This window comes from Nycticebus coucang, chromosome 3, assembly GCF_027406575.1.
Source record: "Nycticebus coucang isolate mNycCou1 chromosome 3, mNycCou1.pri, whole genome shotgun sequence".
Classification (NCBI taxonomy): domain Eukaryota; kingdom Metazoa; phylum Chordata; class Mammalia; order Primates; family Lorisidae; genus Nycticebus; species Nycticebus coucang.
In genome coordinates this window covers 61,266,816-61,283,519 of record NC_069782.1, presented here as the reverse complement: position 1 = coordinate 61,283,519, position 16,704 = coordinate 61,266,816, and positions in this window count along the sequence as shown.

The window sequence follows — 16,704 nt, the reverse complement described above, 5'->3', positions numbered from 1 at the left end:
GACAGAACCCCGCAAATTTGTCTGTTCTGTTCTGTTAGCAGCATCCATCAGGGACGGGGCTAAGCCTGAGTGAACACCTCCTTCACATCACCTGCATCAAGAACTCAAAGATGTCAGGCCCCATCTCCTCCTGCTAGATAGCGGCAGTCTGCGGGGGCCTGGCAGACTTCCTTGCAATTCAGGCAGGTGCAAACCCCTGGAGTGTCTGTTCACTGCAGGCAACTGGGTTAGCCATCTGCAGAGATACCAGTGACTGGGTCCGACGGCGGGGCAATGTGGGGAAGGAGACGTCAACCTTCCCAGACTGCTCTGTTTGCTGGGTGGCTCCTCCTGACTCCACGCTGCACTGGGGTGAGCTGTGTCAGAGGAGTCACCAGGCCCCTGTGATCCAGTTCCCAGGGACCTCTTGAACTCTCCCATCCGAGACAGGTGCTGATTGAGACAGTTGATTTGGACCTTTTGAACTGGGGTAATAGACTGAGGACTTTTCAGGCGGTGCCCTGGGTGTGCGGTTGTAGGAAGGTTTGATTCTCCTTTTCCAACTGGAGCCAGAGCTGGGCAGGCGGGGTGACTTAATTGCTGATTTTTCCACACAGCTGAGACTTCAAGAAAGAGTAGAAGTTGCAATAGGATTGAACAGAAACCAGCTGAAAACAAGACAGAGCCACTTTGCTCCACCACACCAGACAGGTCCCCAGTTTCTCAGGCCACAACACTGTATGGCCCCTCGATAAAGCCCCAAGGGAAAAACCAGAGGGAGTAAAATAACCATGGGGCAGAATCAGCGGAAAAACTCTGGTAACATGAATAAGCAGAATAGATCAACCCCCCGAAGAAAAGATACGGCAGATGTGATTGAAGATCCCATTCATAAACAACTGGCTGAGATGTCAGAAATCGAATTCAGAATTTGGATTGCAGACAAGATTAATAAAATGGAATTAGGAATTCGAGGAGAAATTCAAAAATTGTCTCAAGAATTTAACGAATTTAAAGACAAAACCACCAAAGACTTAGACACACTGAAGCAAGAACTTACAGCCCTCAAAGATATGAAAAATACAGTAGAATCCCTCAGCAACAAAATGGAGCAAGCAGAAGAAAGGATTTCTGGCATTGAAGATAAAGTCTTCGAACACTCCCAATCTTTCAAAGAGGAAGAGAAATGGAGAGCAAAAACGGATCACTCACTCAGAGAGCTCTCAGATAATTTGAAAACAAGCAATATAAGAATTATAGGGATTTCTGAGAACGATGAAGTGGCCTCCAAGGGCACAGAGGCCCTTCTGCATGAAATTATGAAAGAAAATTTTCCAGACATGCCTAGAGAATCTGAAATTCAGATAGCAGACAGCTTCTGAACCCCAGCACGATTCAACCCCAATAAGTCATCCCCCAGACATATCATAATTAGCTTCACTAAAGTTAACATGAAAGAGAAGATTCTCAAAGCAGCCCGGCGAAAGAAAACTATAACGTACAAAGGTAAGAATATAAGAATAACCTCAGATCTCTCTGCTGAAACTTTTCAAGCCTGAAGAGGCTGCTCATCAACTTTTAATCTCCTAAAGCAAAATAACTTTCAACCCAGGATCGTGTATCCAGCTAAACTGAGTTCCATTTATGATGGAGAAATTAAATAATTCAATGACATTCATATGTTGAAAAAATTTGCCATAAGTAAATCAACTCTTCAGGATATTCTCAGACCTATCCTCCACAATGACCAACCCAATCCTATACCACAAAAGTAAACTCACTCAGAAACTTTGGATCAAACTCCAACTTCCACACTGGTGAAAGGATTGAAAATGTCCACTGGACCTTTGAAAAACTCGATACCCAAAATTCCACCAGACTTATCAATACTCTCCATCAATGTGAATGGCTTAAACTGTCCTCTAAAGAGGCATAGGTTAGCTGACTGGGTACAAAAACCCAAGCCAGATATTTGTCGCATACAAGAGTCACATCTCAACTTAAAAGACAAATACAGACTCAGGGTGAAAGGATGGTCATCCATATTTCAGGCAAATGGTAATCAGAAAAAAGCAGGTGTTGCAATTTTATTTGCAGATACAGTAGGCTTTAAATCATCAAAAGTAAGGAAGGACAAGAATGGTCACTTCATATTTGTTAAGAGTAATACTCAATATGATGAGATCTCAGTTATTAATATCTATGCACCCAACCAGAATGCACCTCAATTTATAAGAGAAACTCTAACAGACATGAGTAACTTGACTTCCTCCTGCTCCATAATCGTCGGACATTTCAACACTCCTTTGGCAGTGTTGGATCGATCCTCCAGCAAGAAGCTGAGCAAAGAAATCTTAGATTTAAACCTAACCATCGAATATTTAGATTTAGCAGACATCTACAGAACATTTCATCCCAACAAAACTGAATACACATACTTCTCACCAGCCCACGGAACTTACTCCAAAATTGACCACATTTTAGGTCACAAGTCTAACCTCAGTAAATTTAAAGGAATAGAAATTATTCCTTGCATCTTCTCGGACCATCATGGAATAAAACTTGAATTGAGTAACAACAGGAATCTGCATACTCATACAAAAACATGGAAGTTAAATAACCTTATGCTGAATGATAGCTGGGTCAGAGATGAGATTAAGAAAGAAATCGCCAATTTTTTGGAACAAAACGACAATGAATACACAAACTATCAGAACCTCTGGGACACTGCAAAGGCAGTTCTAAGAGGGAAATTTATAGCACTGCAAGCCTTCCTCAAGAGAACGGAAAGAGACGAAGTTAACAACTTAATGGGACATCTCATGCAACTAGAAAAGGAAGAACAGTCCAAGCCCAAACCCAGTAGAAGAAAAGAAATAACCAAAATTAGAGCAGAATTAAATGAAATTGAAAACAAAAGAATAATACAACAGATCAATAAATCAAAAAGCTGGTTTTTTGAAAAGGTCAAGAAAATAGATAAACCTCTGGCCAACCTAATCAGGAAAAAAAGAGTAAAGTCTCTAATCTCATCAATCAGAAACAACAAAGATGAAATAACAACAGACTCATCAGAAATCCAAAAAATCCTTAATGAATATTACAAGAAACTTTATTCTCAGAAATATGAAAATCTGAAGGAAATTGCCCGATACTTGGAAGCACGCCACCTTCCAAGACTTAACCAGAATGAAGTGGAAATGTTGAACAGACCCATATCAAGTTCAGAAATAGCATCAACTATACAAAACCTCCCTAAAAAGAAAAGCCCGGTACCAGATGGTTTCATGTCAGAATTCTACCAAACCTTTAAACAGGAATTAGTACCTGTATTACTCAACCTGTTCTAAAATGTAGAAAAAGAAGGAAGACTACACAACACGTTCTATGAAGCAAACATCACCCTGATCCCCAAACCAGGAAAAGACCCAACAAGAAAAGAAAATTATAGACCAATATCACTAATGAACATAGATGCAAAAATATTCAACAAGATCCTAACAAACAGAATCCAGCAACACATCAAACAAATTATACATCATGAACAAGTTGGTTTTATCCCAGGGTGTCACAGCTGGTTCAATATACGTAAATCTATAAATGTAATTCAGCACATAAACAAATTAAAAAACAAAGACCATATGATTCTCTCAATTGATGCAGAAAAAGCTTTTGATAATATTCAGCATCCCTTCATGATCAGAACACTCAAGAAAATTGGTCTAGAAGGGACTTTCTTTAAACTGATAGAGGCCATCTACAGCAAACCCACAGCCAATATCATATTGAATGGAGTTAAATTGGAATCATTTCCACTCAGATCAGGAACCAGACAAGGCTGCCCATTGTCTCCATTGCTTTTCAACATTGTAATGGAAGTTTTAGCCACTGCAATCAGTGAAGAAAAGGCGATCAAGGGAAACCATATAGGGTCAGAAGAGCTCAAACTTTCACTCTTCGCAGATGATATGATTGTGTATCTGGAAAACACTAGGGACTCTACTACAAAACTCCTAGAAGTGATCCAGGAATACAGCAGCGTCTCAGTTTACAAAATGAACATCCATAAATGGGTCGCCTTTATATATACCAACAACAGTCAAGTTGAATAAGCAGTTAAGGACTCTATCCCATTCACAGTAGTGCCAAAGAAGATGAAATATTTGTGAATTTACTTAACAAAAGACGTGAAAGATCTTTATAAAGAGAACTATGAAACTCTAAGAAAAGAAATAGCTGAAAATGTTAACAAATGGAAAAACATACCATGCTCATGGCTGGGAAGAATCAACATTATCAAAATGTCCATACTACCCAAAGCAATATATAATTTCAACGCACTCCCTATTAAAGCTCCACTGTCATATTTTAAAGATCTTGAAAAAATATTACTTCGTTTTATATGGAATCAGAAAAAACCTTGAATAGCCAATACATTACTCAGAAATAAAAACAAAACAGGAGGAATCACACTACCAGACCTCAGACTTTACTACAAATCGATAGTGATCAAAACAGCATGGTATTGGCACAAAAACAGAGAAGTAGATATCTGGAACAGAATAGAGAACCAAGAGATGAATCCAGCTACTTACCGCTATTTGATTTTTGACAAGCCAATTAAAAACATCCGGTGGGGAAAAGATTCCCTATTTAACAAATGGTGCTGGGTGAACTAGCTGGCAACCTGCAGAAGACTGAAATTGGACCCACACCTTTCACCATTAACTAAGATAGACTCTCACAGGATCAAAGATTTAAACTTAAAACATGAAACTATAAAAATACTAGAGGATAATGCAGGGAAAACCCTTGAAGAAATTGGTCTGGGTGAGTATTTCATGAGGAGAACCCCCCGGGCAATTGAAGCAGTTTCAAAAATACACTATTGGGACTTGATCAAACTAAAAAGCTTCTGCACAGCTAAGAACACAGTAAGCAAAGCAAGCAGACAGCCCTCAGAATGGGAGAAGATATTTGCAGGGTATATCTCTGACAAAGGTTTAATAACCATAATCCACAGAGAACTCAAACGCATCAGCAAGAAAAAAACAAGGGATGCCATCGCAGGCTGGGCAAGGGATTTGAAGAGAAACTGCTCTGAAGAAGACAGGCGCAAGGCCTTCAGACATATGAAAAAATGCTCATCATCTTTAATCATCAGAGAAATGCATATCAAAACTACTTTGAGATATCATCTAACTCCACTGAGACTAGCCTATATCACAAAATCTCAAGACCAGAGATGTTGGCGTGGATGCGGAGAAAAGGGAACACTTCTGCACTGCTGGTGGGAATGCAAATGAATACATTCCTTTTGGAAAGATATATGGAGAACACTCAGAGATCTAAAAATAGATCTGCCATTCAATCCTGTAATTCCTCTGCTGGGCATATACCCAGAATAGCAAAAATCACAACATAACAAAGATATTTGTACCAGAATATTTATTGCAGACCAATTCATAATAGCTAAGTCATGGAAAAAGCCCAAGTGCCCATAGATCCATGAATGGATTAATAAATTGTGGAGTATGTATACCATGGAATACTATGCAGTGTTAAAGAAAGATGGAGACTTTACCTCTTTCATGTTTACATGCATGGAGCTGGAACATATTCTTCTTAGTAAAGTATCTCAAGAATGGAAGAAAAGGTACCCAATGTACTCAGCCCTACTATGAAACTAATTTGGGACTCTCACATGAAAGCTATAACCCAGTTACCACTTAACAATAGGGGGAAGTGGGAAAGGGGTGATGCGGGTGGGTAGAGGGAGGGGGATCGGTGGGATCACACCTGCGGTGCACCTTACAGGGATATTTGCGAAACTTGGTAGATGCAGAATGTAAAGGTTTTGGCACAGTAACTGAGATAACGCCGGAAAGGCTATGTTAACCACTGTGATAAAAATGTGTCAAATGGTCTATGAAGCGAGTGTATGATGCCCCATGATCAAAGCAATGTATACAGTTATGATTTAATAAAAAAATAAAATAAAAAGTAAAAATCAGTTTTTGATAAAATTGTAAAAAAAAAAAAAAAAAAAAAGAAAACCAAGAAATGAAACTAGCATCTTACAACCACCTAATCTTTGATAAACCAAACAAGAACAAACAAGACTCCCTATTCAATAAATGGTGTTGGGAGAACTGGATGTCTACATGTAAAATGCTGAAACTGGACCCACACCTTTCTCCACTCACAAAAATTGATTCAAGATGGATAAAGGAGTTAAATTTAAGGCATGAAACAATAAAGATCCTCCAAGAAAGCATAGGAAAAACACTGGAAGATATTGGCCTGGGGAAAGACTTCATGAAGAAGACTGCCATGGCAATTGCAACAACAACAAAAATAAACAAATGGGACTTCATTAAACTGAAAAGCTTCTGTACAGCTAAGGAGACAATAACCAAACCAAAGAGACAACCTACACAATGGGAAAGGATATTTACATATTTTCAATCAGACAAAAGCTTGATAACTAGGATCTATAGAGAACTCAAATTAATCCACATGAAAAAAGCCAACAATCCCATATATCAATGGGCAAGAGACACAAATAGAACTTTCTTTAAAGACGACAGACGAATGGCTAACAAACACATGAAAAAATGTTCATCATCTCTATATATTAGAGAAATGCAAATCAAAACAACCCTGAGATATCACCTAACCCCAGTGAGAATGGCCCACATCACAAAATCTCAAAACTGCAGATTCTGGTGTGGATGTGGAGAGAAGGGAACACTTTTACACTGCTGGTGGGACTGCAAACTAGTACAATCTTTCTGGAAGGAAGTATGGAGAAACCTCAAAGCACTCAAGCTAGACCTCCCATTTGATCCTGCAATCCCATTACTGGGCATCTACCCAGAAGGAAAAAAATCCTTTATTTTAAGGACACTTGTACTAGACTGTTAATTGCATCTCAATTTACAATCTCCAAAATGTGGAAACAGCCTAAATGCCCACCAACCCAGGAATGGATTAACAAGCTGTGGTATATGTATACCATGGAATACTATTTAGCCATTAAAAAAAATGGAGACTTTACATCCTTCGTATTAACCTGGATGGACGTGGAAGACATTATTCTTAGTAAAGCATCACAAGAATGGAGAAGCATAAATCTTATGTACTCAATTTTGATATGAGGACAATTAATGACAATTAAGGTTACTGGGGGGGAAGCAGAAAGAGGGACAGAGGGAGGGGGGTGGGGCCTTGGTGTGTGTCACACTTTATGGGGGCAAGACATGATTGCAAGAGGAACTTTACCTAACAATTGCAATCAGTGTAACCTGGCTTATTGTACCCTCAATGAATCCCCAACAACAACAAAAAAATAATAAAATAAAATAAAATATAAAAAGTACAAAAGAAAAGGGTTGGAAGACAATTTTTCAGGGAAACATAATTCAGAAGAAAAGAGGAATTGCAATCTTTTTTTTTTTTTTTGTAGAGACAGAGTCTCACTTTATGGCCTTCAGTATAGTGCTGTTGCCTCACACAGCTGACAGCAACCTCCAACTCCTGGGCTTAAGCGATTCTCTTGCCTCAGCCTCCAGAGTAGCTGGGACTACAGGCGCCCGCCACAACACCTGGCTATTTTCTGGTTGCAGTTTGGCCGGGGCTGGGTTTGAACCCACCATCCTCAGTATATGAGGCCAGCGCCTTGCCGACTGAGCCACAGGTGCTTCCCTGAGCAGTTGCAATCTTATTTTAAGATACATGTGGATTTAAAGCAAATAAAGTCAAAAAAGACAAAGATAGTCACTTTATATTGGTCAAAGGAAAAATAGAACAAGAAGACGTTTCAATTCTAAATATTTATGCACCCAATTGAAATGCTCCCAGATTCTTGAAACAGACCTTACTCAGTCTGAGCAATATGATATCCTATAATACCATAATAACAGGGGACTTTAACACTCCTCTTACAGAGCTGGACAGATCCTCCAAACAGAAATTAAACAAAAATATGAGGAACTTAAATGAGACCCTAGAACAACTGTGCTTGGTAGTTGCATATAGAACACCCCATCCCAATGATAAAGAAGATACATTCTTCTCATTGCCCCATGGAACATTCTGTAAAATTGATTACATCTTTGGACACAAATAAAACCTCAACATAATCAAAAGAATTGAAATTTTACCTTGTATCTTCTCAGACCACAAGGAACTAAAGGTGGAACTCTACTCCACCAAAAACGTTCAACCCCACACAAAGGCATGGAAATTAAACAAACTTCTGTTGAATGACAGTTGGTTGCAAGAAGAAATAAAATGGGAAATTCCTAACTTCATTGAGCATAAGAACAATGGTGACACAAGCTACCAAAACCTGTAGGATACTGCAAAAGCATTTTTGAGAGGAAAATTTATCGCTTTAGATGCCTACATTCGAAAAACAGAAAGAGAGCACATCAACAAACTCACAAGCCTTCTGACGGAATTGGAAAAAGAAGAATCTAAGCCTAAACCCAGTAGAAGAAAAGAAATCTCCAAAATTAAAACAGAGAACAATGAAAAAAATTTTTTTTGTTGTTCTTGCTAATACTGCTGCAATAAATGTGTGGTTGCAGGTATCCTTTTTATTTTATTTTATTTTTTTTTATTAAATCATAACTGTGTACAATGATATGATTATGGGGCATCATACACTCACTTCATAAACCATTTGACACATTTTTATCACAGTGGTTAACATAGACTTTCCGGCGTTATCTCAGTTACTGTGCCAAAACATTTACATTCTACATTTACCAAGTTTCACAAATACCCCTGTAATATGCACCACAGGTGTGATCCCACCGATTCCCCTCCCTCTACCCACCCACCCCCTTTCCCACTTCCCCCTATTGTTAAGTTGTAGCTGGGTTATAGCTTTCATGTGAGAGTCCCAAATTAGTTTCATAGTAGGGCTGTGTACATTGGGTATTTTTTCTTCCATTCTTCGGATACTTTACTAAGAAGGATATGTTCCAGCTCCATCCATGTAAACATGAAAGAGGTGAAGTCTCCATCTTTCTTTAAGGCTGCATAGTATTCCATGGTATACATATACCACAATTTATTAATCCATTCGTGGATCGATGGGCACTTGGGCTTTTTCCATGACTTAGCTATTATGAATTGGGCTGCAATAAACATTCTGGTACAAATATCTTTGTTATGTTGTGATTTTTGGTCTTCTGGGTATATGCCCAGCAGAGGAATTACAGGATTGAATGGCAGATCTATTTTTAGATCTCTGAGTGTTCTCCATATATCTTTCCCAAAGGAATGTATTCATTTGCATTCCCACCAGCAGTGCAGAAGTGTTCCCTTTTCTCCGCATCCACGCCAACATCTCTGGTCTTGAGATTTTGTGATATAGGCTAGTCTCATTGGAGTTAGATGATATCTCAAAGTAGTTTTGATTTGCATTTCTCTGATGATTAAAGATGATGAGCATTTTTTCATGTGTCTGAAGGCTGTGCGCCTGTCTTCTTCAGAGAAGTTTCTCTTCAAATCCCTTGCCCAGCCTGCGATGGCATCCCTTGTTTTTTTCTTGCTGATGCGTTTGAGTTCTCTGTGGATTATGGTTATTAAACCTTTGTCAGAGATATACCCTGCAAATATCTTCTCCCACTCTGAGGGCTGTCTGCTTGCTCTGCTTACTGTGTTCTTAGCTGTGCAGAAGCTTTTTAGTTTGATCAAGTCCCAGTAGTGTATTTTTGAAGCTGCTTCAATTGCCCGGGGGGTTCTCCTCATGAAATACTCACCCAGACCAATTTCTTCAAGGGTTTTCCCTGCATTATCCTCTAGTATTTTTATAGTTTCATGTCTTAAGTTTAAATCTTTAATCCAATGAGAGTCTATCTTAGTTAATGGTGAAAGGTGTGGGTCCAATTTCAGTCTTCTTCAGGTTGCCAGCCAGTTCATCCAGCACCATTTGTTAAATAGGGAATCTTTTCCCCACTGAATGTTTTTAATTGGCTTGTCAAAAATCAAATAGCGGTAAGTAGCTGGATTCATCTCTTGGTTCTCTATTCTGTTCCAGATATCTACTTCTCTGTTTTTGTGCCAATACCATGCTGTTTTGATCACTATCGATTTGTAGTAAAGTCTGAGGTCTGGTAGTGTGATTCCTCCTGTTTTGTGTTTATTTCTGAGTAATGTCTTGGCTATTGGAGGTTTTTTCTGATTCCATATAAAACGAAGTAATGTGTTTTCAAGATCTTTAAAATATGACAGTGGAGCTTTAATAGGGAGTGCGTTGAAATTATATATTGCTTTGGGTAGTATAGACATTTTGATAATGTTGATTCTTCCTAGCCATGAGCATGGTATGTTTTTCCACTTGTTAACATTTTCAGCTATTTCTTTTCTTAGAGTTTCATAGTTCTCTTTATAGAGATCTTTCACGTCTTTTGTTAGGTAAATTCCCAAATATTTCATCTTCTTTGGCACTACTGTGAATGGGATAGAGTCCTTAACTGCTTTGTCAATTTGACTGTTGTTGGTGTATATAAAGGCTACCGATTTATGAATGTTGATTTTGTAAACTGAGACGCTGCTGTATTCCTTGATCACTTCTAGGAGTTTTGTAGTAGAGTCCCTAGTGTTTTCCAGATACACAATCATATCATCTGCGAAGAGCGAGAGTTTGATCTCTTCTGCCCCTATATGGATACCCTTGATCGCCATTTCTTCCCTAATTGCGGTGGCTAAAACTTCCATTACAATGTTGAAAAGCAATGGAGACAATGGGCAGCCTTGTCTGGTTCCTGATCTGAGTGGAAATGATTCCAATTTAACTCCATTCAGTATGATATTGGCTGTGGGTATGCTGTAGATAGCCTCTATCAGTTTAAGAAAAGTCCCTTCTAGACCAATTTTCTTGAGTGTTCTGATCATGAAGGGATGCTGGATATTATCAAAAGCTTTTTCTGCATCAATTGAGAGAATCATATGGTCTTTGTTTTTTAATTTGTTTATGTGCTGAATTACATTTATAGATTTACGTATATTGAACCAGCTGTGACACCCTGGGATAAAACCAACTTGGTCATGATGTATAATTTGTTTGATGTGTTGCTGGATTCTGTTTGTTAGGATCTTGTTGAATATTTTTGCATCTATATTCATTAGTGATATTGGTCTATAATTTACTTTTCTTGTTGGGTTTTTCCTGGTTTGGGGATCAGGGTGATGTTTGCTTCATAGAACTTGTTGGGTAGTCTTCCTTCTTTTTCTACATTTTGGAACAGGTTGAGTAATATAGGTACTAATTCCTCTTTAAAGTTTTGGTAGAATTCTGACATGAAACCATCTGGTACCGGGCTTTTCTTTTTAGGGAGGTTTTGTATAGTTGATGCTATTTCTGAACTTGATATGGGTCTGTTCAACATTTCCACTTGATTCTGGTTAAGTCTTCGAAGGTGGCGTGCTTCCAAGTATCGGTCTATTTCCTTCAGATTTTCATATTTCTGAGAATAAAGTTTCTTGTAATATTCATTAAGGATTTTTTGGATTTCTGATGAGTCTGTGGTTATTTCGTCTTTGTTGTTTCTGATTGATGAGATTAGAGATTTTACTCTTTTTTTCCTGATTAGGTTGGCCAGAGGTTTATCTATTTTATTGACCTTTTCAAAAAACCAGCTTTTTGATTTTTTGATCTGTTGTATTATTCTTTTGTTTTCAATTTCATTTAATTCTGCTCTAATTTTGGTTATTTCTTTTCTTCTACTGGGTTTGGGGTTGGAATGTTCTTCCTTTTCCAGTTGCGTGAGATGTCCCATTAAGTTGTTAACTTCCTCTCTTTCCGTTCTCTTGAGGAAGGCTTGCAGTGCTATAAATTTCCCTCTTAGAACTGCCTTTGCGGTGTCCCAGAGGTTCTGATAGTTTGTGTCTTCATTGTCGTTTTGTTCCAAAAAATTGGCGATTTCTTTCTTAATCTCATCTCTGACCCAGCTATCATTCAGCATAAGGTTATTTAACTTCCATGTTTTTGTATGGGTATGCAGATTCCTGTTGTTACTCAATTCAAGTTTTATTCCATGATTTTCCGAGAAGATGCATGGAATAATTTCTATTCCTTTAAATTTACTGAGGTTAGACTTGTGACCTAAAATGTGGTCAATTTTGGAGTAAGTTCCGTGGGCTGATGAGAAGTATGTGTATTCAGTTTTTTTGGGATGAAATGTTCTGTAGATGTCTGCTAAATCTAAATATTCGATGGTTAGGTTTAAATCTAAGATTTCTTTGCTCAGCTTCTTTCTGGAGGATCGATCGGGAGTGTTGAAATCTCCAACAATTATGGAGCTGGAGGAAATCAAGTTACTCATGTCTGTTAGAGTTTCTCTTATAAATTGAGGTGCATTCTGGTTGGGTGCATAGATATTAATAATTGAGATCTCGTCATATTGAGTATTACCCTTAACAAATATGAAGTGACCATTCTTGACCTTCCTTACTTTTGATGGTTTAAAGCCTACTGTATCTGCAAATAGAATTGCAACACCTGCTTTTTTCTGATTACTATTTGCCTGAAATATGGATGACCATCCTTTCACCCTGAGTCTGTATTTGTCTTTTAAGTTGAGATGTGACTCTTGTATGCAACAAATATCTGGCTTGAGTTTTTGTATCCAGTCAGCTAACCTATGCCTCTTTAGAGGACAGTTTAAGCCATTCACATTGATGGAGAGTATTGATAAGTCTGGTGGAATTTTGGGTATCGAGTTTTTCAATGGTCCAGTGGACATTTTTAATCCTTTCGCCAGTGTGGAAGTTGGAGTTTGATCCGAAGTTTCTGAGTGAGTTTACTTTTGTGGTATAGGATTGGGTTGGTCATTGTGGAGGATAGGTCTGAGAACATCCTGAAGAGCTGGTTTACTTATGGCAAATTTTTTCAACATATGAATGTCATTGAAGTATTTAATTTCTCCATCATAGATGAAACTCAGTTTAGCTGGATACAAGATCCTGGGTTGAAAGTTTTTTTGCTTTAGGAGATTAAAATTTGATGACCAGCCTCTTCTTGCTTGAAAAGTTTCAGCAGAGAGATCTGCAGTTATTCTAATATTCTTACCTTTGTACGTTATAGTTTTCTTTCGCCGGGCTGCTTTGAGAATCTTCTCTTTCATGTTAACTTTAGTGAAGCTAATTATGATATGTCTAGGAGATGGCTTATTGGGGTTGAATCGTGCTGGGGTTCTGAAGCTGTCTGCTATCTGAATTTCAGATTCTCTAGGCATGTCTGGAAAATTTTCTTTCATAATTTCATGTAGAAGGGCCTCTGTGCCCTTGGCAGCCAGTTCATCCTTCTCCGAAATTCCTATAACCCTTATGTTGTTTTTTTTCAAATTATCTGAGAGTTCTCTGAGTGAGTGATCCGTTTTTGCTCTCCATTTCTCTTCCTCTTTGAGAGATTGAGAGCATTCGAAGACTTTATCTTCACTGTCAGAAATCCTTTCTTCTGCTTGCTCCATTCTGTTGCTGAGGGATTCTACTGTATTTTTCATATCTTTGAGGGCTGTAAGTTCTTGTTTCAGTGTGTCTAAGTCTTTGGTGGTTTTGTCTTTAAATTCGTTAAATTATTGAGACAATTTTTGAATTTCTCCTCGAATTCCTAATTCCATTTTATTAATCTTGTCTGCAAACCAAATTCTGAATTCGACTTCTGACATCTCAGCCAGTTGTTTATGAATGGGATCTTCAATCACATCTGCCGTATCTTTTCTTGGGGGGGTTGATCTATACTGGTTATTCATGTTACCAGAGTTTTTCCGCTGATTCCGCCCCATGGTTTACTCCCTTTGGTTTTTCTCCTGGGGTTTTATCGAGGGTCCGTACAGTGTTGTGGCCTGAGAAACTGGGGACCTGTCTGGTGTGGTGGAGCAAAGTGGTTCTGTCTTGCTTTCAGCTGGTTTCTGTTCGATCCTATTGCAACTTCTACTCTGGCTTGAAGTCTCAGCTGTGTGGAAAAATCAGCAATTAAGTCACCCCGCCTGCCCACCTCTGGCCCCAGTTGGAAAAGGAGAATCAAACCTTCCTACAATCGTACACCCAGTGCACCGCCTGAAAAGTCCTCCGTCTATTAGCCCAGTTCAAAAGGTCCGAATCAACTGTCTCAATCGGCACTTGTCTCGGGTGGAAGGGTTCAAGAGGTCTCTGGGAACTGGATCACAGGGGCCTGGTGACTCCTCTGACACAGCTCACCCCAGTGCAGCGTGGAGTCAGGAGGAGCCACCCAGCAAACAGAGCAGTCTGGGAAGGTTGACGTCTCCTTCCCCACTTTGCCCCTCCGTCGGACCCAGTCACTGGTATCTCTGCAGATGGCTAACCCAGTTGCCTGCAGTGAACAGACACTCCAGGGGTTTGCACCTGCCTGAATCGCAAGGAAGTCTGCCAGGCCCCCGCAGACTGCCGCTATCTAGCAGGAGGAGATGGGGCCTGACATCTTTGAGTGTTTGATGCAGGTGATGTGAAGGAGGTGTTCACTCAGGCTTAGCCCCGTCCCTGATGGATGCTGCTAACAGAACAGAACAGAGCAGACAACTTTGTGAGGTTCTGTCTCTGTTCCTGTCGTCGCCTACAGAAGACGGGCTGTTTTGAGTTCAAACGTCTTTGCTGCTGGAGAATTGCGTCTGAACACTTCTCTGGGTCGGCCCCGCCCTGGAAGCTTCCCGAGTTTGTAAGCCGTGTCACCGGTGGCCTCCTCTGGTTGTCCAGGGAGACAGGGGGTGTGGCCTCAGAATATCCAGAAGTGAGCGTTCTTCCGTTAAAGAAAAAACGGCTGTTGATCTACCTCCAGGGAAATGCTGCTCTGGTTTGGGCACTCAGGAGACCCTTTTCTCCTCTGTCCCGTGCCCCAGAGTCAGCACTGAGCGGCCGCAGTTTGTGCTGGGTCCACACCCCTCAAGAGATCCCCCAAGAATCAGAACTCTTGGGGGATGGGCCCCCAGACCCCGATTGGGAGTGGGGGTCGGAAGCTAGAGTTTCATTCAGTTTTACGCAATACTACGGTCCGGGGAGGGCTCCTGCACTGCACCGCAGGGAAGTGCCGCCAAAGCTTGATTTCCCCTCAGCAGAGTGCCCTCTCCTCGCTCACGTATTCCAGAGTCAGCGCTGACCTGACGCAGCTCAGGCACTGTGCACTCCCCTCGAGAAATCACCCAAGGATCCGAACTCCTGGGGGATAGGCCCTCAGACCCCGAGTGAGAGTAGGGGCTCTCAGCTCTCAGCGGGGAAGCTAGAGTCTTATTCAGTCTTGTGCCTGGTGAGGGTTGGTGCACTGCACCGCAGGGAAGTGCCGTGAGGCCTGACTCCCCCTCAGCCCGGTGCCCTCTCCTCACTTGCGCGCCTCAGAGTCAATGCTGACCAGTCGCAACTCGGGGACTGTCCACTCCCCTTGAGAAATCACCCAAGGATCCGAAGTCCTGGGGGACAGGCCTTCAGACCTCAGTGGGCGGGAGGGGAGCGCTGGGGTTTCAGGGTTGCCGGCAAAGGATTCCCAAAGTTTTATTCAGTTTTATGCCCGGCAGGAGAACGCCACGGAACCCCAGTAGGGGAGGTAGGTCCAGTTTTTAGAAGGTCTCTCCCTGGAGTGTAGTGGGAGGGCCTTTAATTTCTGCCCGCTTGTTCAATTGTGGGGCTCTTGAGTCGGTCTCATGGGGGAGGGGGACTCCCTTCCGCTTGGTGGTGGATTTTGTACCTTTTGTTTGCGTCCTTGTGATCATAACTTGCCTCAGCGGTGTTGATGTGCGTTCTGCAGCCTTCTCTCTTGGTGAGGCTCAAGTCCACCAGGATACTTACTAAATTCCTGTCCCTTAACTCTCCTTCTGGACGGGAGCCTTTGTTGAAAGCTGGCTTCAGTCCGCCATCTTGTCTCGAGAACAATGAAATTGAAAACAAAACAAAACAAACATTAATTCAGAAAATTAATGAAACAAAGAGTTGGGTTTTTGAAAAGAATAAATAAAATAGATAAACCTTTGGCCAGACTAACTAGAAATAGAAAAGTAAAATCTCTAGTAACCTCAATCAGAAACAATAAAGGAGAAATTACAACTGATGCCACAGATATACAAAAGATCATCTCTGAATACTACCAGAAAGACTATGCCCAGAAATTTGACAATGTGAAGGAAATGGATCAATATGTTGAATCACACCCTCTCCCTAGACTTAGGAAGAAATAGATCTTCTGAACAGACCAATTTGAAGCACTGAGATTAAAGAAACAATGAAAAAGCTTCCAACAAAAAAAATGTCCTGGCCCAGATGGCTTCACACCAGAATTCTATCAAACTTTCAAGGAAGAGCTTATTCCTGTACTGCAGAAATTATTCCAAAAAATTGAGGAGGAAGGAATCTTCCTCAACACGTTCTACGAAGCAAACATCACCCTGATACCCAAACCAGGAAAAGACCCAACTAAAAAGGAAAATTTCAGACCAATTTCATTAATGAATATAGATGCAAAAATTCTCAACAAAATCTTAGCCAATAGATTATAGCTTAACTTCAAAAAGTCATACATCATGATGGAGTAAGTTTCATCCCAGGGATGCAAGGCTGTTTTAACATATACAAGTCCATAAACGTTTTTCACCATATTAACAGAAGCAAAAATAAAGACCATATGATTCTCTCAATTGATGCAGAAAAAGCCTTTGATAAAATCCAGCATCCTTTTCTAATTAGAACACTGAAGAGTATAGGCAT